At 51.0% G+C, this 14781-nt stretch overlaps 1 protein-coding gene across 7 annotated transcripts in view; it reads right to left on the reverse strand.

Moving 5' to 3' along the window:
- The window catches only part of TSNAX (translin associated factor X), a 937068-nt gene that overhangs the window by 665163 nt on the left and 257124 nt on the right, over positions 1-14781 (reverse strand). The gene's annotated exons all lie outside the window — the stretch shown is intronic.

Genomic DNA, 14781 nt, shown 5'->3' on the forward strand with positions numbered 1-14781 from the left:
AAATACGGTCGCTAACGGGGCTCATTTAATCTGCTTCTCGGCACACGCCGCCGGCAGTATTTGACATTGTGCCACACTGCCCACTTTCCCAACACGCCATCTCCCCCCTGGGTCCCGCTGTGCCCTGCGCCCCGCCCCCTAGCTCACCTGCTTCAGATGGGTGGCACAGTGGGGGATGCACTGGCAGAGGCAGATGTGTTTGACCGAGACAACGTTGTGTGGCTACAGATGGCACTGCCTGGCAGAGGGCTTTGCTACCTGGCACCCCGGTCACTCCGAGTAGCACTGGCAGGGAGGGGCCACCTTTTGATTCTCTTTAGAGATGCGCTCTTCTTTTAATTTTTCCTTTTTTTTTTTTTTAAGTGCAATGGAAACTACAATTTTGGCTGATCCGAACAGGACTCATCGTGTCTGCTCACTTTAGGGTTGTGTGGCCAGGATGGTTTTCAGCTACATCGCACACCTTGCCATGTTTTGGCATTTTGCGGTAACTGTTTGAAGTACTGTGGGGACCCTCACAGCACTATGTGCCCCAAAACCCACAGGTATAGGTTGGGTGCTGCAAACCTCAGCCAAGTTCCTTACATTGGATATGAAACGTTTAGAAATGCCACGCCCCTAAGTTATCTGTTTGGCTACTGCAGGAACGGTTAACTTCTGGTTATTTATATATCGCTTAGTAACAGCATTTAACCAGTTTCTAAGCTTTTCTAAGTTCTACAGGTAAAGAAACTGAGGCACATGGAGGTGACTTACTTTTTCAGGATCACACACTGTGATCTATAAAAGTATTGGTACAATAATCACCCCGTCGCTGCCCGTGTAGCAGCTGGTGCACGTGTACCACATTTCAACCTTAAAAAGATTACCAAAATCTATGGCTAATCACTTATAAGGTCCTAAAGGCGAGACCTATTGGTTATGCCAATGCTTGTTTGAAGTAGATATGAAAGTCATTGAAACAATTTTCCGTTTTCTTTTTATAATCTAAATTTAAAATAGTTTCAAACTTTAGAATTTGGGTCTGTAAAAGAGAAGAAAAAAAATACAGTTATAACATAATATTATAGTTTTAACTACACAACATAATTTTACAATTACATTACATATTCAGTTTGGCTTTTTTTGCTGTTTTCAGATTCTATTGAATTTCAATATACACAGTGATTTCAATGTTGATCAGCATGTGACAGCGGGCAAAAAAAAATACAATCAATAAGATTGTTAAAAAAAATCTGTGTTCAAAATATTTACAACAAACTCCACTATCTGTTTACATTTTTTAAAACAAACACTCATTTACATTGCATATAATACAAAGATCAAATATATGAACTGCTCCTTTCAAAAACAAGTTTCTAAATACAATTTCAAAGAACAGAAATGATAATTGAAACATTAATTGTGGATATCTTCCCTATAGGCCGAATGATGCTTCCGAAATCATTTGCATTGAGAATGTCCAAAATAAACTCATTAATTTATGATGACATCTTCCCAATAAGCCAAGTGATGTTTTCAGAACTTCTGCATCAAAAATATTAGATATGAATTTGGTAATTCAAAAGGCAACTGATATTTGTTCACAACTATTTATTGTGGACACAGCGTTAAGCCTACAACCTCGTGTCGAGGCCGGCCGCGTACAAATCAAATGTGTTAGCTCGGCGACAGCTTTGATAGCGGAGACTTTTTAACACAGCGCCATGCCTACAACCCTCCAGGAGGGGGCCGGCCGCGTGGCTTACGTGAGAACTGTGTAGGGTTTCGCTGCACGCGGGCGTGTGTCCATTTTGGGGATAAGGTGTGTGGCGGGCAACTAGCCCAACTGTCTCAAACTGCGCAACAGGGCGCAACTGTCTCGCTGAGAGTTGAGAGCCAGGGCGGCAAGTGGGAAGAAAGAAAGTAGGAAAGACAGAGAAGCCTAAGAGGAGTCCGAGAGAAGAAAAGGGGGTGATGAGCACGTGTAGCATGCAAGCAGAGTAGGTGCAGGGGGGTGCGCGCAGGTGAAGGACCATCAGCGGTGTCCATGGCGGTCAGGTACACAACCTAGTAGGATCCGCAGGGACGAGCGCGTCATCGAAGAGGTGTAAAGCGCGAAGTCTAGTGGGCATATGGCATGTATATTCTATGGAGCAGAGGTGTCGCACCAGGGGTTCCCAAACTGCCTTGAAGCGTGTGTCCAGTGCTTGTAACCTTGCCGTGAGAAGCTCCATCGCCAGGACCTGCCAGAGGCGTACAAACCAGGAAGCTACGGGCAGTGCCTCCTTACGCTTCCAGAATAGGGCTATGAGTTGTTTGGCCGCCCCTAGCATTTGAAGTGTGAGGATCCAGTCGCTGCGGGTGAGTGCTTTGAGTGTGGTAGGGCGGATGCCGAGTAAAATTGTGCGAACTTCCTCAGGTAGGGGGAAACCCAGCACCTCCTTGATGTGACTGAGCACCTCCTTCCAAAAACCGGTCAAGGTCGGGCATGACCACCATATGTGCACAAAGTCGCCAGTCGCAGAGTCGCACCTCCAGCATATCGGCGCGGTGTTGGGGAACATTTTACTAAGGCGCAGAGGGGTGTAGTACCATTGGGTGAGTAGTTTGTAGGCGTTTTCCCTCTGTGGGATACTGCGGTATATCTTGGGTATATCTCTCCACAGCCTGTTACAATGGGAGTGATCTATGTCTGCGCCCGTCGCTAGTTGCCATTGTTGTTGATAGGGATGTGCAGGCGTCGACGCAGAATGCTGCAATATGAAGTATATTTGCGAAATCAGCCTCTTCAAGCCCCCTAGGGAGCGTGCCAGTTTCTCAAAGGGCATGTAAGCCCGGGTGGCCGCCCGATACATGTCCTCCCCCGCAGTCCAATGACGTAGCCGAGTGTGCTGTAAGGCAGCCGTCAGTGGCACTCCAAATTCCTCCCTACAGTCAATCCATGTTTTGGGCAAGCCCCCTATGAAGAGGTCCCCAATCGCTCTGCAGTCCCCTTGTATCCACTTGTCGAATGCTCGGGTCCGATGAGCCGGGGGGAACTGCGGATTCCCGGCAATCGGTGTATGTGGAGATGGGAACGTGGTAAGGCCCCTAGGCACAGCTACTCTATCCCAGATGTCCAGGACCGTTTTTGTGGGTACCGCAAGGTACGCACTTTTGGAGCGTGCTGCTCGCGGGAGCCAGGGCAGGTCCCATATGGTGCGTCCTGTGACTGCCCTGTCCATATGGAACCAGTGTTTGTCGCTTTCTCGTGAGCCCCATTCCACCACGAATCGGAGGTGCGCTGCCCAGTAGTAATGGACCAAGTTGGGACACGCCAGTCCGCCCCTATCTCTCGGTTCCATAAGGACCTTCTGTGAAAATCGGGGGCGGTTCCCACCCCAGATGAAGGACGTGATCTTGCGCTGAAGGCTCCGTATGCAGTGGAGCGGAATAGGCGTGGGTAAGCATTGAAATACATATAGGATCCTAGGGAGGATCGACATCTTCACCGCCATGAGACGGCCCAGCCAGGACACCATCAGGGGCCTCCACTTCCGGAGATCCTCCAACACCGCTCTCCTGCACTCCGTCCAGTTAATCGAGGACCAGGAGCCTAATTCGGGGGTGAGATCAAGGCCCAAGTACCGAATGTGGTTTTCCGCCCATCGGTAGGGCACAGCCTCCTGCAGGGATGGGAGCTCCTCGGCGGGTATAGTAAGGTTAAGCACCCAGGATTTAGTATGATTTATTTTAAGACCTGAGGCCTGCTCGTAAAGGCAGAGCACCTCATGTACCACCGGTAGGGATTCACGAGGATGCGCGAGGGTGAGGATCAGGTCATCCGCGAACAGCGCCACCCTGTTATCCCTTCCCCCGTGCGGTATGCCTTGTATCCTCGGGTCGCGCCGTATCAGCGCCGCAAGTGGTTCTACTGCGAGGGCAAACAGGAGCGGCGAGAGCAGGCACCCCTGCCTCGTGCCTCTATGTATCGTCAGCGGTGCTGTCAGTTGGCCATTTAACCTGATTCGGGCTCGCGGCCCTAGATATGGGGCCATGATCCGCGCTATCATTTTGGGGCCTAGACCTAGTTTCTGGAGACCTCCCTCAAGAAGACCCAGTCCACCCGATCGAAGGCCTTCTCCGCGTCTAGCGAGAGGAGACAGGCCGGAATGTCCCAGCGCCCCACCTTACCCACCAAATGTGCCAGTCTGCGCACATTGTCAGCACCCTGTCGACCATGGATGAACCCCACCTGGTCCGGGTTCACCAATCCTGGCATGAGCGGGTCGAGTCGCTTAGCCAGTATTTTAGTATAGATCTTAAGGTCAGTGTTCAGGAGGGCAATCGGGCGGTAGGAGGCACATTGCGCTGGGTCCTTCCCTGGCTTCGGTATCAAGGCAATCTCCGCCATTCCCATATCAGGGGACGGACCAGACGTGTCAGAGAAGGATTGAAACGGTCTCAACAGGTGGGGACGAAGTTGGGTCTGGAAGAGCCGGTAGAAGGCCAGTGGTAAGCCATCTGGCCCTGGGGTTTTCCCCACGGGAAGGTCCTTCAGTGCCGCAGGGATCTCGTCTTCCAATATGGGCCCTTCCAGCTCTAGCGCGCACGCTGGTGGGAGTGGAGTCCCCTCATAGTCCGCGAGGACGGCCTGCCGAGCCTTCGCCGACGTAGGTTCCTCCGCGTATAGGGAAGTATAATAGGCTGCAAAGGTATCCAGTTTGGCTCTTTCCGTGACGGCACAGGTGCTGTCCTGGCGTTGCACCTTTGCGATGTGGGCTTTGGCTGTCTTAGCCCTCAGCCGTCCTGCCAGGAGACGTCCCACTTTGTCCCCCCCCTCATAGTATTTCTGCTTTAGTGCCAGCAGGGAGTATTCCGCCTTGTTGGTGCGTAGGAGGCGGAGTTGTCCCCTAACGTTCGCCAGCTTCCTCCTGGACGCCAGGGAGGGCCGGTCTCTATCCTGTTCTTCCGCCTGCTTGATCTCACCCGCCAAGTCAGCCTCCAGTTTGTGAGCTGCCCGTCGTCTCGCTGTAGCCAGCGAGGTGATGTGACCTCGTATGGTGGCCTTGAAGGCATCCCATACTGTCGGGAAGGGGTCTCCGGGATGTCGTTGAGGGCGAAATATGAGTCTATGGCTTCCCGGATGCTGTTGACATCCTCCGGGTCTCGAAGGATGCTCGGAGGGAGGGTCCATCGCCGTTCCCGAGGGGCGTGTGCTAGTGGATCCTGCAGGAGCATCTCCACATGCGCGTGGTCCGACAGTGAAATGTCCGAGATGGTAACCTTCAGTGTGTCACGGACCAGGTCAAGGGAGGTAAAGAGGGGGTCAATACGCGAGTAGGTCCGGTGGGAGTGGGAGTAGAAAGTGTAGTCTCGGACTTCCGGTTTGTGATAGCGCCATGCATCAACGAGCCCCAGGTCAGTGATCAGCCCTCTTAGCGCGGCCGACATCGCGCCCTTGGCGCTAAACGCGCCGTCCCCGCGGTCTGCTTCTGGGCCCCACACTAAGTTGAAATCCCCTCCCAGTATTGTGCGCGGTCCGCCGGTCTGAAAATGTTCCCGCAGAAGCGACTGGAGGTATTTATCTTGCGACTGGTTAGGTGCATAGACATTGCCAAGGGTGAATTGCATGCCTCCCACCTGCACCGCAGACCGAAGGAAGCGTCCGTCTCCACTCTTGTAGGGTTTTGTGGGTCCCCGCCTGAAGCCTGCTCTGCACAGAATCGCCACCCCCGCAGTTTTAGTATCAGCTGATGCCCAGAATTGTGTGGGGTATCTGGGGTGCGCCATACGTTTAGTGTCCCCCCGCAAGAGATGCGTCTCCTGAAGGAAGACAATGTCTGGGGAATGCCGGAGAAGATAGCGCCATACCTGAGTTCTCTTGTTGGGGGAGTTAAGTCCTTTGACATTAAGTGTCAGGACCTTTAGGGGAGCAGGAACATTTACCGCCATGGCACTAAGGGGGCAAAAGTCGCTTCAGCACCCTGTGTCCTCCACCCGGCAGAGCAGAAGGGAGTGGCTATCCCCACCCACCGCAGTCGCGCAGGCACCTGTAGCGGTTGTCGGGTCACCGCATTACACAAAGAGAGAAGGGGCCAAGTGAGAGGAAAGCCCAGATGAGAGGCAAGAAAAATAGAACAAGTAGGAAAAGAGAAGGTACACAGAAGGTAAATAACCACAATAGGCCAACAGGGCCGCTGTAGAATGTCCCAAGTTCCGGGCATCCGCTACCCTAGGGTTTGGATGGTCTCAGGAATGTCACTTCCTTTGGGACAAATTAGGGGGCGTATTGCCAAAGGTGTCGGTCTCAATTGTCTCGAGGCCCGCCTGCCCCGCTGCCCGGGATGAATTCGGGGGGTAGGTAGTGCAAGGTCATCTCAGAGGTGGGGGTGTCGTGTCTGCCAGAACGGAGAGATTGGGTCCCAGCGGCGCGGAGTTCACTTCTAAGACGCAGGACCATCTGATCCGGCCCCCATCACCTCCTGGGGGGCAGTGGCTCCAGTCATCGGCCCGTCTGAGCCGCCTCCAGTGTTCAGTTGCCCCCTGTAGAGAGACGGTGGGCTCGGTTCCAGGCGTGCGCTTCCCCCGCATTGCCGGGGTGCGTGAGTTCATTCGGGCTGCAGAAGTGCAGGTGTCGGGTCACGGAGTGTGGGGTTTCGAGGAGTGGCCCTCGCAGTCGTTCTTGAGGGAGCGAATGTGGTCTATGATGTCCTGCTTGGCCTGGGACGTGGAGCAGCCGTCCTTTGGGGGCGTCCGGCGGCGTCGGGTCACCGTGGTCCAGTCCGGTCGAGCCGGGGGTCTCTCCTGGCGCTTGGAGCGGGATGGACTGCGCTCGGGGGATTCTGAGAGTCCAATCAGCTGTGCCGCCTCGTTGTAGGAGCGGATTGCCCTGCGCTTGTCACCCCAGCAAAAGATGAGGGCAAAAGGGTGTCCCCACTGGTAGGGGATGTCAAGAGACCGCAGTTTTTCTGTCACAGGGCGGAAGACTCTTCTTCTATGTAGCGTGTTAGGCGCCAGGTCTTGGAAGAGTTGAATCTTGTGCCCCCCGAATCGTAGGTCCTGCTTGTCCCTTGCTGCTTTCAGTATGGCCTCCTTCTCCGTGAAGTAGTGTACTCGGGTTATTATGTCCAGGAGAAGGCCCGTCTTGCCTCCCGCGCCGAGGATTCGATGTGCGCGGTCCAAAAGCGGCGGGGAGGTCCCTTCGCCGCCTCGCACCTCGTGCAGGAGCCGAGCCGTATAAGGCCATGATGTCAGTCCCTTCTTCTCCGAGTGGCACGCCGCGGATGCGAAGGTTGTTGCGGCGTCCCCTATTCTCAAGGTCCTCCTGCTTGACCTGGAGCTCGATGTTCTGCTCCTCCAGAGCCGCCACCCTCTGCCACAACTGCTCGATCTCTTCAGTGCGTGTGTCGACAATTTTTTCAAGTCCATCGACCCTGTCCCCCAGTTCTGTGACGTCTTTGCGCATCTCCTTGACGCATGTATGCACCTCCGACCATAGGGAGCCTATCTTCGATTTCAAGTCCACCATGAAGGAAGACATGAAGGCCTGGGTCACCGGTAGGGAGTCAGTGGCGGGCGGCGGCGTTTCCTCAGTCGGAGCAGACGCTCCTGCTTTGCCCCACATGGCGACCACTGACGTGCCTTTAGATGTCGTCGCCGGGTCCGTCCTGCCCCCTCCTCTGCCTCGGGTCATTGTCAGTCTAGGGCGCGGTGTCCAGACACCTGGTATGTGTCCCTCGCCGCGGGCACGGTCCCTCGATGGCGTTGCCGGGACGTGAGGGTAGTGCAGAGTGCCACCAACCTTCCACTCCCCGCTCAATCACCCCCTGCGCGCAGTCCCACTCCGCCCACAGGCCTGGGCCCTCCAACTGCCGTTAGTGCACGGGGATCCGCTGTACAGGCCGGTCCCCTGTAGCCCCGGGTGTCACACCTCACGTCCCCTAGGAAATGGCCTCGCCGCTCAGGAGTGGCGCTGATCACCCCGGGGCCCCACAGTCAGCGCAGGGGTACTCACGCGCCGGTCGTAGCTCCGTTCCTCCGCTCCAGGACAGCTCGCTCAGTCCCAGGGACGTAGGTGCCAGTGGGTGTAGCAGATCTCCCAGCCAGGCAATGGCGATGTCCTCCCCGAGTGCGGAGGCTGAGTCACATACCCTCCGTGGCGCCCATCAGAGATGGAGGGCCCACCTGCTCCATCAGTGTGAGGCAAGGCGCCCAAGTCACCCCCGCAGCCTTCCTGAGAGCGCCCCCCGCTGCAAGGTCCGGCCTGGGGTCGCAGCGGGTGGAGGGCAGCGTAGGACCCGGCAGGAGCAGTAGGCCCGTCCTGGGGCGTCAGAGGAGCCAAGATGGCGGACAGGGACCGATCCTGAAGAGCGTGTGACAGTCCCAGCCGTGGTCTAGGGGCTCTGGGCAACTGCAGTGCGCCAGTCCGCAGGTAGGGGGAGGGAGAGCCCCGATGCGGGGGAGTTCGTCAGGCACCCCCGCAGCAGCTCCTGGTCTCACCGTGAGATCCCCGGGCAGGGGGCCAGCCGGCAGCGCCCCCTTGCCGAGTGCGGCCTGATGTTCCCGCCGAGGCCGGGTCCTCTCCCGGAGTCAGCAGCCGGGCGTGCACAGCACTCTTGTGTAGGGTCCGCCTCAGCACCGACAGCTCCTCCGTTTCGATCGCTGGGTCCGCTGCACACAGTCCGCCGCCGGAGGTCGCCCCAGCAGCGGTGGTCGCCCCCTCAGCTCCGTGTGTCTCCCCGGGGGTGAACGAAGCTCGATCACTGGCCGTCTGATGTGAGGGGAAAATGGCGGTTACACATCGGCTGCAGCTTCCCAGGTCCCCGTCCGTCCCCTGCCGAGCCGCCGACACAGGAACAGTCGCCCCGAGGGTCACTCTCTTGTCTGGAGCACAGGTAGGGGTTAGGGCCCCCAGAGAGCCCCCCGAATTCCGCTTATGTAAGCTAATTGAAGCAGCGAGGCGACGGAGCACTCTCGAGATGCACCCGCTCACATCGCCGTCGTAGCCACCGGCAACTGATATTTGAATTGCAAATGGGCATCATTAGAATGTGTCCATCCTTTTTTGCACTTTAAATACACAGTATAGTGGCCACATGTTGTAGAAGGTCCATTGAGGAAAATAATTGCCACAGCTTTGAAAGTTCTTCCTGATATTGACAGTTGACTTGCTACAAAAAAAAATGTTAGTTTCCAATTTTCTTCCATCTGCTCTACAACATTGTATCATTACATTTATATTTGTCCAAATCTTTCTATAATTAATGTTGATAACATTTCTGATTTGCAGTGACTGCATTCCATATTTTGCTTAGATGATTTTACTAATTTGTTAAAAGACACTCTTTTGCAATCTGGTATTGTCAAATATATGAATATTTCAGTGTCTATTTCTGTGGTAGAAAAAAAGAACATACATCACATTTATGATCCCATTAACATAGTCCAAACAGATTTTCAATTTGTATTCCTTCATCTTCCAATACTGCAGGCATAAACATAAGAAATTTTTGAACATCTTGCTGGACATTAAGTGTAAAACGTGAAGCACCAGAACATATCCAGAAGAAGATGAATGCCAAACGCACTTTGGATTTTTGTTTTATCGGTTGTCAAGTTATCAAAAATAGTATGCAACAAAGAACAAAACCTTTCTCGATTGTCCATAATTTGTTGCTGAAGATTTTCTAGAAAAAATATGATGTTCACAACTACATTTGCATAGCGGTTGATACCTGAACTATTTTCTAACTGATAACCAGTTCTGGGAGCCATTGGTTCCTGCTCTGGCGCGAAACTGGACAAAGGAAATGGGTGTAGCCACTCCTCTGTCCTGCCCCTCCCCTATGAGGGTCCCTAGAATCTTTCCAACCCGTTCTCATCTGTATAAAGTGGGTTATCGGTCTACAGGACTTTAGATATTACATGGACAAGATTCTGCTAAGGAGAAACCAAGTACTTCGACTGGTATGGGGACTATAGAGCAGGTGTTTAGGCTGTCCCTTTTGGGGTGGAAGGTGGTGGAACTAGGCAAGGGTAGTCTTTACTTAGCCTTTATAGACCTGAAGACTGCCTTTGACCTAGTTCCCCGGGAAGAGCTTTGGAGGGTCCTTCATGAGTTGGGATTACCACCTTACATCTTGTCCCTTCTCATAAGCCTTCATGCCCACACCTTTGCACAGGTCCGCTGGGGTAAAAACGGAGAGCTCACTGAGAAGATACCAGTGTCTAGGGGCGTAAGACAGGGCTGCGTCTTGGCACCCACCCTATTCTCTTTGAATGGGGTGGTAAAACATCTTCAACAAGAACCAGCCGACGCCCCCTGTCTTGGAGGTGTCCGCATCCCAACCCTGCTTTTTGCGGATGACACGCTCCTGATCTCGAAGTCCCCACAAGGCCTGCAGAAACTATTAACACGATTCCAGGAGTTCTGTGATGCAAAAGGGCTAATAATAAATGTGGACAAAACGAAATACCTAGTTGTTAATCCACCTAAAAAAATTGGGCCGCCCACCTACACTCAACTCTATCCCCCTAGAGAAAGTAGCCGAATTCGACTACCTTGGTATCCGGATTACGGACAGGATGACTTGGGCAAACCACATTGAAAAAATGGTCCTTAACCACAGGAGAGTAGGAGGAGCTTTATGAGGGAATACAGGGCCTCAACTAGGAGATCACTTACCCCAGTACTCGACATCTACAAGGCCAAAGTAGCGACATCAGCCTTGTATGGGGCAGAACTGTGGGGCCACTGCCGACTGGATGCCCTAGTCACAGCAGAGAGCAAGCTTTTAAAATCCTTCATCTCTGTTCCACTGAGCACACCATCAGTACCAGTGTGGATGGACACGGGATGTAAAAACATCAAAGATCAGGCCCAGCTTCGCCCGCTCCTGTTGTGGACACGGATCTGGAGGAGCGAAGAATTAAAATCCTATGCTGATGCCCTGGGAGATATAATGAGCCAGGGGGGTTGGGCTAAGATAAGATGGTTAAATGACACCAAAAAGCTTTTGGAGAATATCGGACTAGGAGATTGCTGGTCATCCCGTTCAGCCCCCCCAAAAGAAGTTGTCAAGGCGCTTTATTGGAAATGGACTGCGGAGCGTCTAATCACAAGCTCCAACCACTGCAGGTCCACTGCCGCCTTTCTACAAATTAAAGACACTGTGGCCATTGAACCCTACCTGGACTTGATCACTCTCCCCTTTGACCGAGCTCTTTATTTTAAATTCAGAATTGGTTCCCTCCCGCTAGGTGCTCTGGTATCGAAATGGTCACTAGCGGCCCGTACTTCTCCCAACTGTGCATGTTGCCCGAGTAAGGTTGAGTCCATTGCGCATGTTTTATTTGAATGCCCGGATTACGCAAGGCCTAGGAGCTTCTGGCTGAAACCACTCTGCCGAAATATGGGCACACGCAGTCATTTAGTAGCCTTGCGTATCCTAAGCACGGACACTTCCCCCCCCATTGTGTGTGGAATAGCTACATTTTTAAAGCAGTTTTGGCTCATTCGATGTAAGAGATTGTCAGTAGCTGTTTAATTCTCTTTTTAGCTAATTTATTAACGGTCTTTTATATCCTTTTATCTCTTTTAATATTTTATACTGACTTCTTGTGGCAATGATTTTTTTTTTGTACATTGTATTGATTGTAATATAAATGTGCTTATAAGATATCTCTGCATATCGAATAAAAGCTTATGACAAAAAGTACTTCGACTGTCCACAAGACGCTGGACAACTGAAAAATCTCCCTTGGAGTAAAGGAGTTACCCCCCTGGCAGAAGCAGGCACCTAAACACATCCGACCGGTTTGCTTCTCCCGAGCTTCTGAGGACTCTTAAGATTTCAGCAACACAGGAGGTGGGTTCCCTAACGTCCCTAAAGTAGATCGGACCTATCAGCGATTCTGAGACCAGTATACCTTGTGGGAGCCGTGTAACCAGAACCCCGCATACATTTGCAAGTGCATATGCTTGTTGGCAAATCCTGAGCTTGTGCATTGGACTCCGTGTAGTGCTGACCCTGAACAGTAATTGCACCGAAGATATCCACCTCCTCTGCAAATACTGGGGTCCTTAAATCATACCTCTGACAACCCTATTCTCCCCCATCCTATGTAAAAATTTATGTAAGTGTATCTGCTCTTGCTATGTCTGTTTATTAGACCTCAATGGAACGTTTGTTTTTTATTTATTGTTTCATACTGTGCTTTTTGAGCAACTTCTGCAATCTTGTTTTTCACACATGTAAAGCGCTCCGATACCCCCGGGCTAGCCAGCGCTATATAAAACCTTTCAAAGAAATAAACAAATACATATCCTACAAGGTCTTCAACAGTGTCCTTTTTCTTTTTGTTTGGAACCTCAACATTCTCTTGTTTTTTTTCTTATTTCCAACCTCACTACAGAGTTTCTCATATGTACGTTTTCGACATACTACACACTTTTCATATACAGAATATTCACCTAAGTTGGTAGCATACAGTCTTCTTAACCGATTATACTCTCTTACACAACTTGCATCTGGACTAATCTTTCTCTCATCTAAAACAATCAAATACAATCCAGATAAAGTTCGGACTCGGGACAATGCAACATATTCCATGCCCTCCTTAAACACGGTACTTCCAATGTTTACTGAAGCACTGTCTGCACTTAAACCTTGAAATTTATGAATAGTTACTGCATATGCTAAAGAAAGAGGAAACTGTTTTCTATGAACATACATGTCTAACAAGCAAAAAACGAACAGCACAACATCCAATCTGTTTTACCTCTTCAATCTGATCAAAGTTAATCTTCAAAAATGCAATCCCATCCCGATTTGAATAATTAACAAAATCAGCAACTTTTCCCATTGCTCCATTTACTAAACCTTTATCCACGTCCAAATTACGCCGAAAAATTACCCGACAGTTTTCACATACATATAAATTCTTTTCTAAACCAACAGTCTTAGATATAGATTTTTCAAAAGAATCCAATTTTGTTTTTAATTTTTCTGACAAAATAATAGTAATTCCTTCGTGTTCTATTTTATCAATGGCTTCCATTTTTATTATTTGTTCTTTTTCCAAGCTTTAAAAGTTTTTCATTGAATGTAGAACACTCTCGCAGTGTTGGTATTAGGCAGATTATAGAGTTCTTTTCTCCAATATTTTTGTATATTATTTCCAGAGCAACATTTTAATTTGGAAATAAGTTTGTAAGTAGTCGACTTTGCAAAGCTTCTTTACCATGTTCTGTCAATACACCAATTCTTATATCTTGGAGAATGCTTCCATTCAAAATATGACCAAATGTTGACATTTCCAATACTTCCCAAAGGTTTCCTGGTGTATTCATGCACAAGTGTTTTAAACAAGCATTGGAAATGCAATAGGGCTCGCATTAGGAAAGTTTGGGGTATTGGTCTTATAAATGAATTTTTTTTTTATTTATGTGTTATTTTTTAAAATAGCTAAATTAATAGCTTTGTCATTTACAATGCCAATAGTTATAACTTTCGCAAATGTGACACCTATAGCATTTGTAATGCACCATGTTTTGTATTTACGTGACTTAGATGTATTGATATTACAAATAACAATGGCTTTTAATTTTTTTAAATGATTAATACTTAAATAATTTATTTAATTTGTAATGGCAATAGCTTAAACTTTTGTAAATAACTTTTGTGAAGATTATGTTCAGTGTTTTTTAATGTGACGAAAATCCAAGAACAGAAGTGAAATATTAACATCTTTTTGTGATTTGTAATAAAGCGTGAAAGCTTGAAAACAGCTTGAAACATTGAAAGAACATATTTGAACCAGTGATGCTGTAGTTGTGCTGAGTGATGCTGTGGTTGCGCTGAGTGATGCTGTGGTTGCGCTGAGTGGTGTGTGCATCGGTGGAGCTTAGTGGGTGCATTGGTGGAGATGTGTGGTGGGTACATTGGCGGAGCTATGTGGTGGGTACATTGGCGGAGCTGTGTGGTGGGTGCATCAGTGGAGCTGTGTGGTGGGTGCCTCTGTGGAGCTGTGTGGTGGGTGCATCTGTGGAGCTGTGTGGTGGGTGCCTCGGTGGAGCTGTGTGGTGGGTGCCTCGGTGGAGCTGTGTGGTGGGTGCCTCGGTGGAGCTGTGTAGGTGGAGCTGTGTGGTGGGTGCATCGGTGGAGCTGTGTGGTGGGTGCATCGGTTGAGCTGTGTGGTGGGTGCATCGGTGGAGCTGTGTGGTGGGTGCCTCGGTGGAGCTGTGTGGTGGGTGCCTCGGTGGAGCTGTGTGGTGGGTGCATCGGTGGAGCTGTGTGGTGGGTGCATCGGTGGAGCTGTGTGGTGGGTGCATCGGTGGAGCTGTGTGGTGGGTGCCTTGGTGGAGCTGTATGGTGGGTGCATCGGTGGAGCTGTGTGGTGGGTGCATCGGTGGAGCTGTGTGGTGGGTGCATTGGTTGAGCTGTGTGGTGGGTGCATCGGTGGAATGTGTGGTGGGTGCCTCGGTGGAGCTGTGTGGTGGGTGCCTCGGTGGAGCTGTGTGGAGGGTGCCTCGGTGGAGCTGTGTGGTGGGTGCATCAGTGGAGCTGTGTGGTGGGTGCATCGGTGGAGCTGTGTTGTGGGTGCATCGGTGGAGCTGTATGGTGGGTGCATCGGTGGAGCTGTGTGGTGGGTGCATCGTGGAGCTGTGTAGGTAGAGCTGTGCGGTGGGTGCATTGGTGGAGCTGTGTGGTGGGTGCATTGGTGGAGCTGTGTGGTGGTGCCTCGGTGGAGCTCTGTGGTGGGTGCATCGGTGAAGCTGCGTGGTGGGTGCATCGGTGGAGCGGTGTGGTGGGTGCA

The sequence above is a fragment of the Lissotriton vulgaris genome, chromosome 6 (genome assembly GCF_964263255.1).
Source record: "Lissotriton vulgaris chromosome 6, aLisVul1.2, whole genome shotgun sequence".
Classification (NCBI taxonomy): domain Eukaryota; kingdom Metazoa; phylum Chordata; class Amphibia; order Caudata; family Salamandridae; genus Lissotriton; species Lissotriton vulgaris.